This window comes from Cavia porcellus, unplaced genomic scaffold (genome assembly GCF_034190915.1).
Source record: "Cavia porcellus strain 051 isolate PalLab524CR breed Dunkin Hartley unplaced genomic scaffold, mCavPor4.1 scaffold_1, whole genome shotgun sequence".
Lineage (NCBI taxonomy): Eukaryota > Metazoa > Chordata > Mammalia > Rodentia > Caviidae > Cavia > Cavia porcellus.
Genome location: NW_026947484.1, coordinates 91,804,671 through 91,818,333, shown reverse-complemented (window position 1 = coordinate 91,818,333; position 13,663 = coordinate 91,804,671). Strand labels below are relative to the sequence as shown.

At 36.8% G+C, this 13,663-nt stretch overlaps 1 protein-coding gene across 1 annotated transcript in view; it reads right to left on the bottom strand.

Annotated features, from left to right (window-relative positions):
* Positions 1-12,979, bottom strand: part of Cntln (centlein) — a 448,833-nt gene extending 435,854 nt beyond the window's left edge. The window contains exon 1 of the mRNA XM_063251634.1: positions 12,599-12,979. The gene's annotated coding sequence lies outside the window, so the exon portion shown is untranslated. The remainder of the gene's footprint in view (positions 1-12,598) is intronic.
* Between the last annotated feature and the right edge of the window lie 684 nt (positions 12,980-13,663).

The window sequence follows — 13,663 nt, the reverse complement described above, 5'->3', positions numbered from 1 at the left end:
AAATTAGTGGCATGAAGAATTCAAAGTAACAATACCAATACAAGTCAACAAATGACTGAGGCCTCCATATGATCAGCAAACAGCTCAGGAAGGACCCCAGGACTCAATATCTGGCCCTTTGCTCTCAATTTATTTTATGCTTTCATATTTTTAATATTTTTTTCTCTTTTTTCTCTTCCTTCTCTTTTTCTTATTCTTCCTTTTTTCCCTCTTTGTCTTTTCTTCTTTAGATTTCTCCACCATAGGGTAAAACCACTCTATCAAGAAGAAACACTTGACACACAAACTCCTAACTTATGATTGGTTCTATTATATAACTATAGACTCTGGATGTATGGGCTAAAGTACATAATCAACATTTACTACAGTTTGGAGTTTCTAAATTGTGCTTAATGCTATTGTTATTGATAATTTTACTACTTTAGCTAGGCTGTCATATCTGTTGTAATCAGTGGTTCTCTCTTTTGTAACAATACTGGGAAAATTCAGAGTAATAACCTCACCACAGTCCTGCACCAAAGGATTCAAGACTGAGCCAAAAAGATACCAACATTCTACCCTTAATGAATTGGGAAGATAGGATCTTGTAAGAGACAGAGAATAAGAACCTCCAACATATGGAAGACATCCCTGGAGAACAGACTTTTCCTAGAGAAACCTTTATACTAGTGATATAGTTGCCTGCTACAAATCTTACAAGAATCATCATGGAAAACAAAATAAAAATTTTTGAAATACAAAATGACAAGACAAACAAAATGCAATCTCAGAATTGCTGCCCATCAACACCAAGTACAAAAGACATGAAACAGAAGAAATTGGAAGGCATACACCTGTATTTTCTGAAATGATAGCAACTGAGGTAAAGAAAAAAATCCATGAGGCTAAAGAGGAAATCAGATGAGAAATAATCTCTCAAGTAAAAAAAAAGGATGACATTTACAAAGGAAATAGCAAAACTAGAGTAGAGATACATAACAAAAATATAGGTCAAAATAGGAAGAGGATAGAAATCATGAATGACCAATATAGGAAAGAAATAGAATGCATGAAATGGATTCAAACATATATCCAGAAAATTCAAAATTCCACTGAAAACTGGAAAAACTGCTTGAATGAAACTGAAGGCAGACTTTCAAACAATGAAAACAGGATTATGGCTATCATAAAAAGAAATATCTCTGGATAATAACAATTCAATAGCTGCAAGCCAATACAAAGATAACTAATGTAAGAATCATTGGTGTAAATGAAAAATCAGGAGTCAACACAAATGACATTTTAAAAAACTATTTGTAAAAATAATGGCAGAGAATTTTCCAAGCATGGGAAAATAATTTGATACATAAATAAGTGATAGAAATAAGGCATGTAGAATCGCAATAACCCATAACCAAAATAAATCCACAACCAGACATATAATAATCAAGACCTGAGAAATTCAGCACAAGCACAGAACATTAAAAGCTATTAGAGAAAAGAAACAGATCACCTATAAAGGAAAACGCATCAGAATCATGACAAACTTTCAACACAAACCATCAAGTCAAGAAGAGGTTGGAGCAAAATACTTCGAGTTCTAAAACAAAACAATTTCCAACCCAGACTGATGTACCCTGAAAAACAACTTCAAAATTAATTGAGAAATAAGGTACTTCCATGACAAAGAACAACTGAAAAAATTTATGACCACTAAATCAACACTACAAAGGGTACTAAAAGACAGAGACAATAATGGCCACAATTCCAAGAACAACAAAGAAAGAAATTCCCAAGCAGGACAAACAATTAAACAGAGAGGAAAAGCAGGAACCTAACAGCAGGAAAATAGCATGACAATGATAAGCCAATACATAACAGTTAATATGGCCTAAATTCACCAATTTAAAAAAAGACTGAGAGAATGGATAAAGAAACAAGTTCCAACAATATGCTGCATATAAGAAACATATTTAACTCAAAAAGAAATTCATAGACTGAAAGTTAAAAGATGGAAAACAATACTCCATGCAACAAAAACTCAGGAAAAAGCAGGAGTAGCTATCCTGTTTGCAGATAAAGCAAACTTCAACTTAAGAATGGCTCAACCCCCTGCCCTTGGCTACCTTCCCCATCTCTTAGACCAAGCACTACTGTGAACGTGTGGCTCCCACTCTCCCTCCCAGAACCTTGAACTGCAATGGACTGGTAGTGCTGGTTTGACAGGAGACTCGGTGACACCTCCCCCAAACAGAGGCTCCTGGTAGGTACTGGTCAATGTGTACCCAACAACTGGGCTAACATCAACCACACAGAAGGACCCTGGGATATACACTGTTGACAGTTGTGACTATTGAGATTAAACAACCAGATATTGGCCCAGAAGGTGAAAAACCAAAATGAAATCTCAAACTTCTAGTCCATCAGATGCAAGAACAGGCAACAGTGAAATAGAGGAATTTAAAAGTCATACAACAGAAATCTCTGAAAAGATAGCAAAAGAAGTAAAGAAGCAAATCCATGAGGCTATAGAGAAAATCAAATTATAAGTAATGTCTTACATAAAGATGAAATAACAACCTTAGTAAAGAATTTGTTCAACATAGCAAGGAAAGAAATAGATTATAAAAAAATACAGGAACATGAGAAATGGAGTTAAAGTTTGAATGGACAATGTACAAGCAGAATCCATGAAACAAATTCAAAGAGATATCGAAGAAACAAAAAATTCTATTGAAAGCTGAGAAAACCATTTAAATGAAGCTGAGGATAGAATTTCAGACCTTGAGGACAGGATCGCAGATGGTGACCATGAAAAGATAGAACTTATAAAAATAACAAAGCAGCATGAAATGACAATCCAGCAGCTTCAAGATGACACCAAGAGAAACAATGTAAAACTAATAGGCATTAGTGAGGATGCAGGAGACAATGTAAAGGAAATAACTAAACTGTTCACAGAAGGAATAAAAGAAAATTTCCCAAACATGGGAAAAAATCTGACATACAAATAAGTGAGGCATATAGAATGCCAAACAGTCATAGATCTATACCCAGACATAATACTTAAGATCCCAGACATACAGCATAAAAACAGAATATTAAAAGCTGTTAGAGAAAAGACACAACTCACCTATCAAGGGAATCCTATTAGAATCACAGAAGACTTCTCAGCACAAACCTTCAGGTTAAGACAAGCTTGGAGTGAAGTCTTTCCAGCACTAAAAGAAGTGCCTAAGTGAAGTATTTCAACCCAGGCTCATGTACCCAGCAAAATTATCTTTCAGATTTAACGGAGAAACAAGATACTGCCATTACAAAGAACAACTGAAGAAATCCATATTACCAAACCAACCCTAGAAAGAGTATTGAAAGCCATACTAGAAAGAAGTAAAATTAACTACAATCTCTAGAACAACAACAGGAAGAAATCACTGGGCTGGACAAGAAATTAAACAAGGGAGGAAAGCAGGAAACCAACAACAGGAACACAACATGGCAAAGGCAAGCCACTACATATCAGTGATATCCATAAATGTAAATGGGCTCAATTCACCTGTCAAAAGAAGCACGCTGACAGCACGGATCAAGAATCAGGACCCCAGTATATGCTGTATACAAGAAACTCATAGTCTAAAATTCAAAGGATGGAAAACAGTATTCCATGCAACAGGAACCCAGAAAAAAGCAGGGGTAGCTATTCTGTTTGCAGACAAAGTGAACTTCAAACCTAAAATGCTTAAGAGATAAGCAAGGCCACTACATACTCGTAAGTGGAAAACTGCAAAAGGAAGAACTAACAATTATAAATATGTATGCACCAAATACAGGAGCACCCAACTATGTAAGACAAACACTAACGAACATGAAAAACCAAGTACACAAGAACACAGTTGTAATAGGAGATCTTAACACCCCACTATCACAAAGAGATAGATCAACTAGACAAAAAGTCACCAAAGAAATAATAGAACTGAATCACACCTGTAAACGAATGGACTTAGTGGATGTTTACAGAATGTTCCACCCAACCACATCAAATATACATTTTTCTCAGCTGCACATGGGACATTCCCCAAAATGGACCACATATTAACTCATAAAACATTTTTAAGTAAATGCAAAGGGAGTGAAATTATTCCATGCATAATATCTGATCATAGTGCACTAAAATTGGAAATCAATGGCCAAAAAATCCTGCAAAACCTGCATAAATACATGGAAATTAAATAACAACCTTCTGAACAACCAGTGGGTTACAGATGAAACTAAAGAAGAAATAAAACAATACGTACAATACAATGAAAACGCAGACACAACATACTATAACCTATGTGACACAATGAAAGCAGTCCTAAGAGGAAAATATATAGCAATAAATAGTCACATCAAGAATATGGAACAAGCACAAATAAGTAAATTAATGCTACATCTCAAGCTCCTAGAAAAGGAAGAGCAAGTCAAACCCAAAGCTCACAGAAGAGAGGAAATTGTAAAGATTAGAGCAGAAATTAATGCAATTGAAAAAAAATACAAAGAATTAATGAATCAAAGAACTGGTTTTTTGAGAGAATAAACAAAATTGACAAACCTCTAGGCAACCTTATTAAGAAAAAGAAAGAAAAAACTCAAATCCATGTAGTGACTGGAAAGAGGGAAATTACTACAGATCCCATGGAAATTCAAAAGATCATGAATGCTTACTTTGAAAATCTCTACGCACATAGGGTAGAAAATACAGAGGAAATGGACAGATTTCTAGAAATATACAAACTACCAAAGCTTAATCAAGAAGATATAACAATCTTTTTTTTTAAATTTTATTTTGAAAGTATACAACAGAATAAGACAGCATAAAGCCAACTAAGATCCTACAATGAAATGGGTACAGAACTTCACAGCAGGTTACCAGTATAACAGTAATAGGTATCACAGTATATTTTGTTATCTTTATAATACTTGTTCTTTCAATCACGTATATCAAAATGAGATGAAATATAGAACACTGTTGAACTTATTAAAACAGAATATTGAATAGAGCAGTACAATTAATCAGAAAAGAGCAAAACAGTAATAAAAATATTTGCCTTCAAAGAGATGGTAGAAGGAAGTCCCCCTTATTTGCTATGTCAGCTTCCCAGAAAACACTCAGATTTCTGGTTCCCATTTGCTAATGGGCGGCAGGGGTGGGGGGGGATGGGGAATGGGTCTTTGGCTCTAGGCCTTGTATCAGCATCAGTAGGTTCACTATTGCTTAGCAAGGAGGCAGGCTGGTTGTTTGGTTTCACAGCATCCTAAGTTCCAACATGGTGTGGATCTCAGGAGCTACTGCTGGTTCTCCCCCTGGAGGGGTCGCAGTCTGCCAGACCACCAACGCTTACCAGGGAGGGGAGGTGCTTGCTTGGCTTCCCAGCATCCTAAGTTCCACATGGTGTGGATCTCAGGAGACACTGCTGTTTCTCCCCTGGAAGGGCTGCAATCTGCCACACTGCCACCGCTTGCCAGAGAGGGGAGGTGCTTGCTTGGCTTCCCAGAGTCCTAGGCTCCAACATGGCATGGATCTCAGGAAGATATAACAATCTTAAATAACCCAATATCAGCTATTGAAATTGAAAATGTGATTAAAAATTTACCGACAAAGAAAAGCCCCCTGATGAATTCATAGCTGAATTCTACAAGAAATTTAGAAAAGGTTTGATACCAACACTCCTTAACCTCTTCAATGAAATTGAAAGAAAAGCAGTCCTTCCTAAATCATTCTTGGAGGAAAGTATTACCCTGATACCAAGACCAGAGAAAGACCCAACCAAAAAAAGAGAACTACAGACCAATATCACTAATGAACATTGATGCAAAGATTCTCAATAAAATACAGGCAAATAGAATGCAGAAAATCATTAAGAAGATAATACACCATGACCAAGTGGGATTTATTCCATGAATGCAGGGATGGTTCAACATATGCAAATCAATAAATGTAATACACCTCATCAACAGAGCAAAAAAATAAAAACCACATGATCATCTCAATAGATGAAGAAAAAGCTTTGATAAAGTCCAACACCAGTTCATGATAAAAACTCTACAGAAACTCAGAACAGACAGTATGTACTTCAATCTCATAAAGGCCATTTATGACAATCAAACAGCCAACATTATACTACATGGACAAAAACTGAAAGCCTTCACCCTAAAATCAGGAACAAGATAAGGATGTCCATTATTACCACTCCTATTCAATATAGTTCTAGAAATATTAGCCAGAGAAATCAGACAAGAGGGAGAAATAAAAGTAATAAGAATAGGAAAAGAAGAAGTTAAATTATCATAATTTGCAGACAACATGACACTCTACATAGAAGGCCCAAAAACTCCATTAAAAGACTACTAAAGGTAATAAACAAATTCAGCAGTGTAACTGCATACAAAGTCAACACTAAAAAATCAATAGCATTCCTGTACACAAACAAAAAACTCACTGAGAGAGAAATTATAGAAATATCACCATTTACAATAGCATCTAAAAAATCAGATACTTAGGAATCAACCTAACCAAGAATGTAAAAGATCTAAATGATGAAAATTATACTACTCTAAAAAAGGAGATTGAAGAGGATATTAGAAAATGGAAGGATATTCCTTGCTCTTGGTTAGAAAGAACCAACATTGTGAAAATGGCCATACTCCCAAAATTCTTATACAGATTCAATGCAATCCCAATCAAAATACCATCAACATACCTTACAAATCTAGAGAAAACACTACTAAATTCATCTTGAAACAGAAAAAACCTAGAATAGCAAAAGCAATTCTGGGCAACAAAGGCATGCCAGGAGGCATCTCAATTCCTGACTTGAAACTATACTACAAAACCACAGTGATAAAATCAGCATGGTACTGGCAAAGAAATAGACCTGAGGATCAATGGAACAGATTAGAAGATGAAAATACAACTACAAAGACACTCATCCACCTGATATTTGACAAAGGGGCTAAACATGTTCACTGGAAGAAGGATAGACTCTTTAATAAACGGTGTTGGAAAAATTGGCATTCCGCATGCTGAAGAATGAAAATAGACCCATGCCTATCACCATACACTAAACTAAAGTCAAAATGGATCAAGGATATAAATATTTGAAAAGAAACACTACATCTACTGGAAGACAAGGTATGCAGAAGTCTTGGAGACATAGGGATAGGCAGAGAAATCACGAACAAAACACAAACTACATGGGAAACACTTCAAAGAATCAATAGCTGGGATCTCATATTACTAAAAAGTTTTTGCACTTCAAAAGAAATCACCAACAAAGTGAAAAGAAAACCCACAAAATGGAAAAAGAATTTTAGCCAATAATTCCTCAAAGGACTTATATCCAGAACACATAAAGAACTGAAAAATATCAAGCCCCCCAAATTCAAAGACCCTCTCCAAAAATGGGCATCTGAGATGAACACACAATTCTTAAATGAAGATATACAAATGTCACATGAATACATGAAGAAATGTTCACCATCACTGGTTTCAAGAAATGCAAATTAAAACAACATTGAGATTTCATCTCACTCCAGAAAGAATAGCTGCCATCAAGAAATCAACTGATAATAAATGGTGGCAAGGATGCAGGGAAAAAGGAACACTTCTCCACTGTTGGTGGGAGTGCAGACTGGTGCAACCACTGTGGAAATCAGTAGGGAGACTCCTCAAAACTCTAGGATTGGAAGTTCCATTCGATCCAGCTACTCCCCTCCTGGGCATTTTCCCAGAAAAATTGAAAAGATCATGTCACAGAGATATATGCACACCCATGTTCATAGCAGCACAATTTGTGAGAGCTAAATCTTGGAAACAACCAAAATGCCCATCAACTGCAGGGTGGATGAAAAAAATGTGGTATTTTTATATAATGCAATGTTACTCATCTATTAAAAGGATGATCTTGAGGCCGTTATTGGTAAATGGAGGCAACTTGAAAATATTCTCATTAGTGAAATAAATAAGACTCACACGAGTAAATATCACATTGTCTCTCTAGTGTAAGAAACAATAAAAACTGATAGAATAATGGAGTCCAAAAAGTATAATAGATACTGTGAAAGCAAAAGGGAAGGAAAGTGCTCTAAAGGGTATAAAGGTATGTATAGTGTATAAGACAGAAGAACATATTACTGAATTTCTGTTGGAACATTGAACAGAAGGATTTGTATTATCAATGTTTAAGTGTCTATCCACTATTTGTGCTTTGATTTTGTGACTTTGGCAACTATTTCTTCAGATGACAATAAGAAATGTAATAACTAGCAATTCTACGATGATAATTTTTTTTAATTCAGTACTGTTCTACACTTCGTTTCTATTTTTCTATTTTCTTTAATATTATTCTCTTTATTTGAAAAGAGTGAACAATATGCAATATAACAATCATTGTTAAATTTCTTTCATTCTGTTTTGAAGACCTGTATTGTTATTATTTTGAATCTGCTATTGTTGTTTATGCCTTTTCCTGTTTGTTTTTACTTTTCTGACTTTTCTCTTTTTTAAATAAAATTTTCAGAATCTAGGGAAAGGACCCAAGTTGATTTAAAAAAAGAAATTCAGCACAAGAAGAAACTATTAAAAGTGTTAAAGAAAACAAACAGATCACCTATTAAGGAAAACTCATCAGAATCATGACAGACTTCTCAACACAAACCATTAAGTAAAGAAGAGCTTGGAATGAAGTATTTCAAGTCCTGAAAGAAAGCCACTTCCCAGACTGGTGTACTCTGAAAAACTATCTTCCAAAATTAATGGAGAAAAAAGGTACTTCCATGTCAAAGAACAACTGAAGGAATTAATGATCACCAAACCAACCCTACAAAGAGTACTGAAAGATATTCTAGAGAGAGACAAAAATGACCCCAGTCCCAAGAACAGCAGCAGAGAGGGATGGCCCAGTAAAGCAGCAATTGAAAGGAGGGGAAAAGTAGGGAGCCAACAGCAGGAAAATAGTAAGTGGAGATGAGCCAGACCATGTTTCCATAACCATTAATGCAGATGACCTCAATTCACTAAAAAAAGAAACACAGGCAGAGTATATCAAGAGACAAGAACCACTAATATGTATATAACATATACGAATGTTTCTTGTATTCTAAAGGAAATTCATAGACTGAAAGTCAAAGGAGAGAAAACGATGTTCTGTGCAACAGGGAACAACAATAACAACAAAAAAAGCAAGAGTAGCTTGCCCATCTACTGCAGAATAGGTAAGAAAGATCCTGCAATTTTATAGCTACTCAGCTGTAAAGAAGGATAATCGTGAGGCTCTCATAGGTAAATGGAGGCAACTTGTGATCAAGCTCTTGGGTGAAATGGTTTGGACTCACAAGGATAAACATTGTGCTGTCTTCCTAGTGTAAAAAAATTGAAGGAGTTAAGTGGGATCTAAAATGTACAAGAGAAGGGCTGGGGATTTAGCTCAGTGGCATAAGTGCCTGCCTTGCAAACGTGCAGCTGTGAGTTTGATCCCCAGTACCAAAAAATAAAATAAAATACACAATAGATATCGTGAAAATAAAAGGGGAGGAAATGTCTAAAAAGGGAAAGTGGTAGTCATAGATAATTTCCTATTGTCTTGTTTTAAAGTCTCATATTGTTTCCATTGTTTTGTTTTGATTGGTTTTATTCTGCTTCATTTGGCTTGATTTTATTATATCTGATGGCATGGGCAGCTATTTCAAAGAAAACAAGATGAATAATGGTAGCCATTGCTGATTTCCTATTATCTTATTTTAAAGTCCTGTATCATTTTCAGTGTTTTGATTGATTTTATTCTATTTTTTTGTTTTATTCTCTTTAAAATAAAAAAAATGATTAGCATATCTCACAGATCTAGAGAAAATATTCCTAAAATTCATTTGGAAACAAGAGACCTAGAATAGCAAAGGCAATTGTAGACTACAAATGCAAGGGAAAGAGATATCCATAATCTCTGACATGAAATTATACTACAGAGCTGAGGATTTAGCTCAGCAGTATAAACACCTGCCTGCAACTACAAAAGTACAATGTCATGAGTTCATTCCCTGGTACCAAAAAAAAAATTATATTACAAAGTTTCTGTGATAAAATCAGCATGGTATGAGCAAAACAACAGACTCAGGAACAATGGAACAGAAGAGCAGATACAGACACAACTACAAATACACTCAATACCCCTATCTTTGACAAAGAGGCCATACACGTCCACTAGAAGAAAGATATTTTCTTTAATAAATGATGCTAGAAAAACTGGCTCTGCACATGCCTAAGACTAAAACTGGACCCATATCTATCACTATGCACTAAACTGTCAAAATGGATCAAAGATCTAAACATTAAGACAGAAACACTAAATCTACTGAAAGAGAAAGTAGGTAGAAATCTAGAAGACATAGGGGTAGGCAGAGAGCTCATGAGCAAAAACCAAACTGCATGGAAAATAACTGGAATCTCATCTTATTAAAAAATTTCTGCACATCAAAAGAAATCATCAACAGAATAAAAAGAAAATCCACAGAGCAGGAAAAAGTTTAGCCAACTGTCCCCCTAAGGATTTATACACAGAACATACAAAGAACTGAAAAAATCAAATTCAAAGACTAAGTCCAAAAATGGGCATCTTAAATGAATACACACTTCTCAGATGAAAAAAATATAAATGGCAAATAAATATATGAAAAAATGTTGAACAACTTTGGTCTTACGAGAAGTGCAAATTAAAACAAAACTGAGGGCAGGGGGTTCAGCTCAGTGGCATAAACGCCTGCCTGGCAAGCACAAGGTCCTGAGTTCAATCACGGGTACCACAGGAAAAAAAAAAAACCCACTGAGATCCATTTCACCCCAGAAACAACGGCCATCATCAAGAAATCAACCAATAACAAAAGCTAGAGGCTGTGGTGGAAAAGAATACTTCTCTACTCTTGGTGGGAGTGTACAGTGGTGCAACCACTGTGGAGATCAGTGTGGAGATTCCTCAAAAAACTAGGATCGTAGGTCTCATTTTATCCAGCAAATCCCATGCTGGGTATTTTCCCAGAAGAATTAAAAACACCATACCACAGCTATATACATGCACTCATATTTATAGCAGCACAATTTGTAATAGCTAAATCTTGGAAACAACCCAAACACTCATCAACCATGGAATGGATAAGAAAGATGTGGCATTTTTATATAACGGAGTACTACTCAGCTTTCAAGAAAAATAAACTCCAGGCTTTTATAGGTAAATGGATGCAACTAGAGACTATACTCATAAGTGAAATAAATCAAACTGGTATGTGTAAGCATCATCTTGTCTCTCTAGTTTAAGAAACTAAAAGAGTGTATAAGACACAAAATCTGCAGTGCAAATTGATAAAGGGAAAGAAACTGCTCACAAGGAAAGAGCAACTGGGATAAGGAGAAACAAAGGAAGGGAAAAGAAACATATATATATATATATATATATATATATGATCACTAACATAATTAAACTACTTATTATTTTGGTTCATTTAAAAGAGTAGTTGGTGCTTTTATTGGTTGATTAATTTTGTATGCCTATATCTGAGCAACTACTTTGAAGACAATATGCAATATATTAACCGTTGTTAAATCTTTATTATTCTTTTTTGAAGCTTTGTATCATTGTTTTTATTTTTATTTTTCTCTCTTTAAAATAAAAAAGAATTCCCAATGTACTAATTACACACCTTTCTTTGACTACCTCACATAATTAGTATTCCCAGAACTAGTATTCACCAAAATATCTTTCAGAATTTGTGAACAATAGGCAGCAAGTGGGAGGGATCAGGCAGAGGGGAGATGTGATCAGACTTGTGTCTTAGGGGAATTGCTTTGGCAACTGTATGAGGAAAAGATTGTCCAGAGGAAGACCAAAAAACGGGCAGACAAGATAAGAAACTGGTACAACAATCCAGGTGAGAGGTGATGAAGAATACTATATTATTTTCCAACAATTATTTGGGTGATATATTTGTCACCAAAAAAACTACATTCATTTTATCTACAAGGGATTAAGATCTTCCTTTCAGAAGAACCACAAAAGTCTGTAGTTTAGATTGCTTACCTGATATCTCACCCCAGCCATTTCTCAGACTTAACCTTACACCTGGTTGGGCTTTTAGTTCTCTCAGATCACCTGGCTTATCTCTACTTGTGAGGGTTTTACTTGCCACTTCGCATTTTCCCACAAATTTACAACTTCCTGGAATGTGCTCAGAACAACTGCCTCCTCTTGCCTGCAGATGCCAAGCACTCAGGTGACCTGCTTGAGGCTGCCTGTCTGCAGGTGGCTCCACCAAGTTACAATCCCCGGTGTCCCCCTAGCAGCTCTCCCACCTTGAGTCCGCTACTTGCTGAAAGCTCAGACCTCTTTCCCTAGGCTGGGTGCCGCCCCCATTTCCCTGCTCCGAGTACTTTCTGAGACCAGCCTGCCATCCTTTTTCTACCTTCTGCACCAAATTTCACCATATGCAAAATCCTACTTCCTAATCACCAGCTGTTCCTTCCTGCCTGGAACTTCTCGTGTTGCCACAACTGTGACAGAGCCAAACACTTGACAACAAAGACAGACTCAAACTCTACCTGGTACTTCTTTCCAGGGGATTTCCAAGACTTCTATATACTTCCTCAGGCTCACTTTGGGCTGAGTGATTCAGCTTTTCTCAAAACATTTGCCCAGGAATAGATTTAGAAGTTGATGGCTCTGCACTTCATTTCCCTCTCCTCTCTGTCCACACTTCAGGAGTTGTTTCTACTTCAGGAGGGAAAAAAAGTAGGATTCAAGGCATTTCAAAGAACCAGGCCAGCACTGCACTTCTTGAGGAGAATCTGATTCCCTTCTCCCAGTCATGGCCATTAGGACTCCTATTTCAGTTCTGTCCTGTGGCTTGAAGGAACTCCCATTGCAGGCCTATTCAACCTTGTCCAGTTAACCTTGTTATTCCACACAGAGCACATGCTGTCCCAGGAGTGGTCCAGTCGGGAGGGGCAGAGAGGTGCTAAGCCAGGAGATTCCAGCGAGAGCTGAGAAAATGCAACAGGAGGGGAGCTGGGAGGCTCACTCAGCAGCAGGCTGGCTCTGGAGGCTGCAGAGCCGTCTGGCTGGCAGGGAATGAACACCCTGTGTCCTGTGGAGTCCACCAGATCCCGCTGCTGGGCCCTGCAGGGATGGAGCTGGTAGGTTTCAGCCGCAGGCCCTTCTCACTACCCCTGCTGTCCCTGCCTGTGGTCTGGTCCTTTGCTGTGCCAAACTATGTGATCTCTTTGGTGAGCTGGCAGCCACACACTGTGAGCTGGACTGAACAGAATATGTCCCTGTTCCCTTGACTCATTACTTTACAACTAAACAATCAGCATATTTCTGTGAAAGCCTGTCTCCTTGTCTGAATTCTGAAGCACTGTTCATTCAGGAACACGTTTTTAAGCTTCCTTATCCTAATGAATGTCAGATACACATCGCGGGTAAAAACCAGATGATTCTGTAAAGGAACAGTTAGTTACCTCTAAGTGATAAAAGATGTGAATGCACTCTCAAAGTACGTGCTTCTAATTATTCTGTGTCTGAGAGCCTTACTTGACTGTTAAGACCCAAGCCAGCTCTAGAAACATCTGAAGCCTCATGTTTCTGTCTGGCCTCGAGGATGCTGA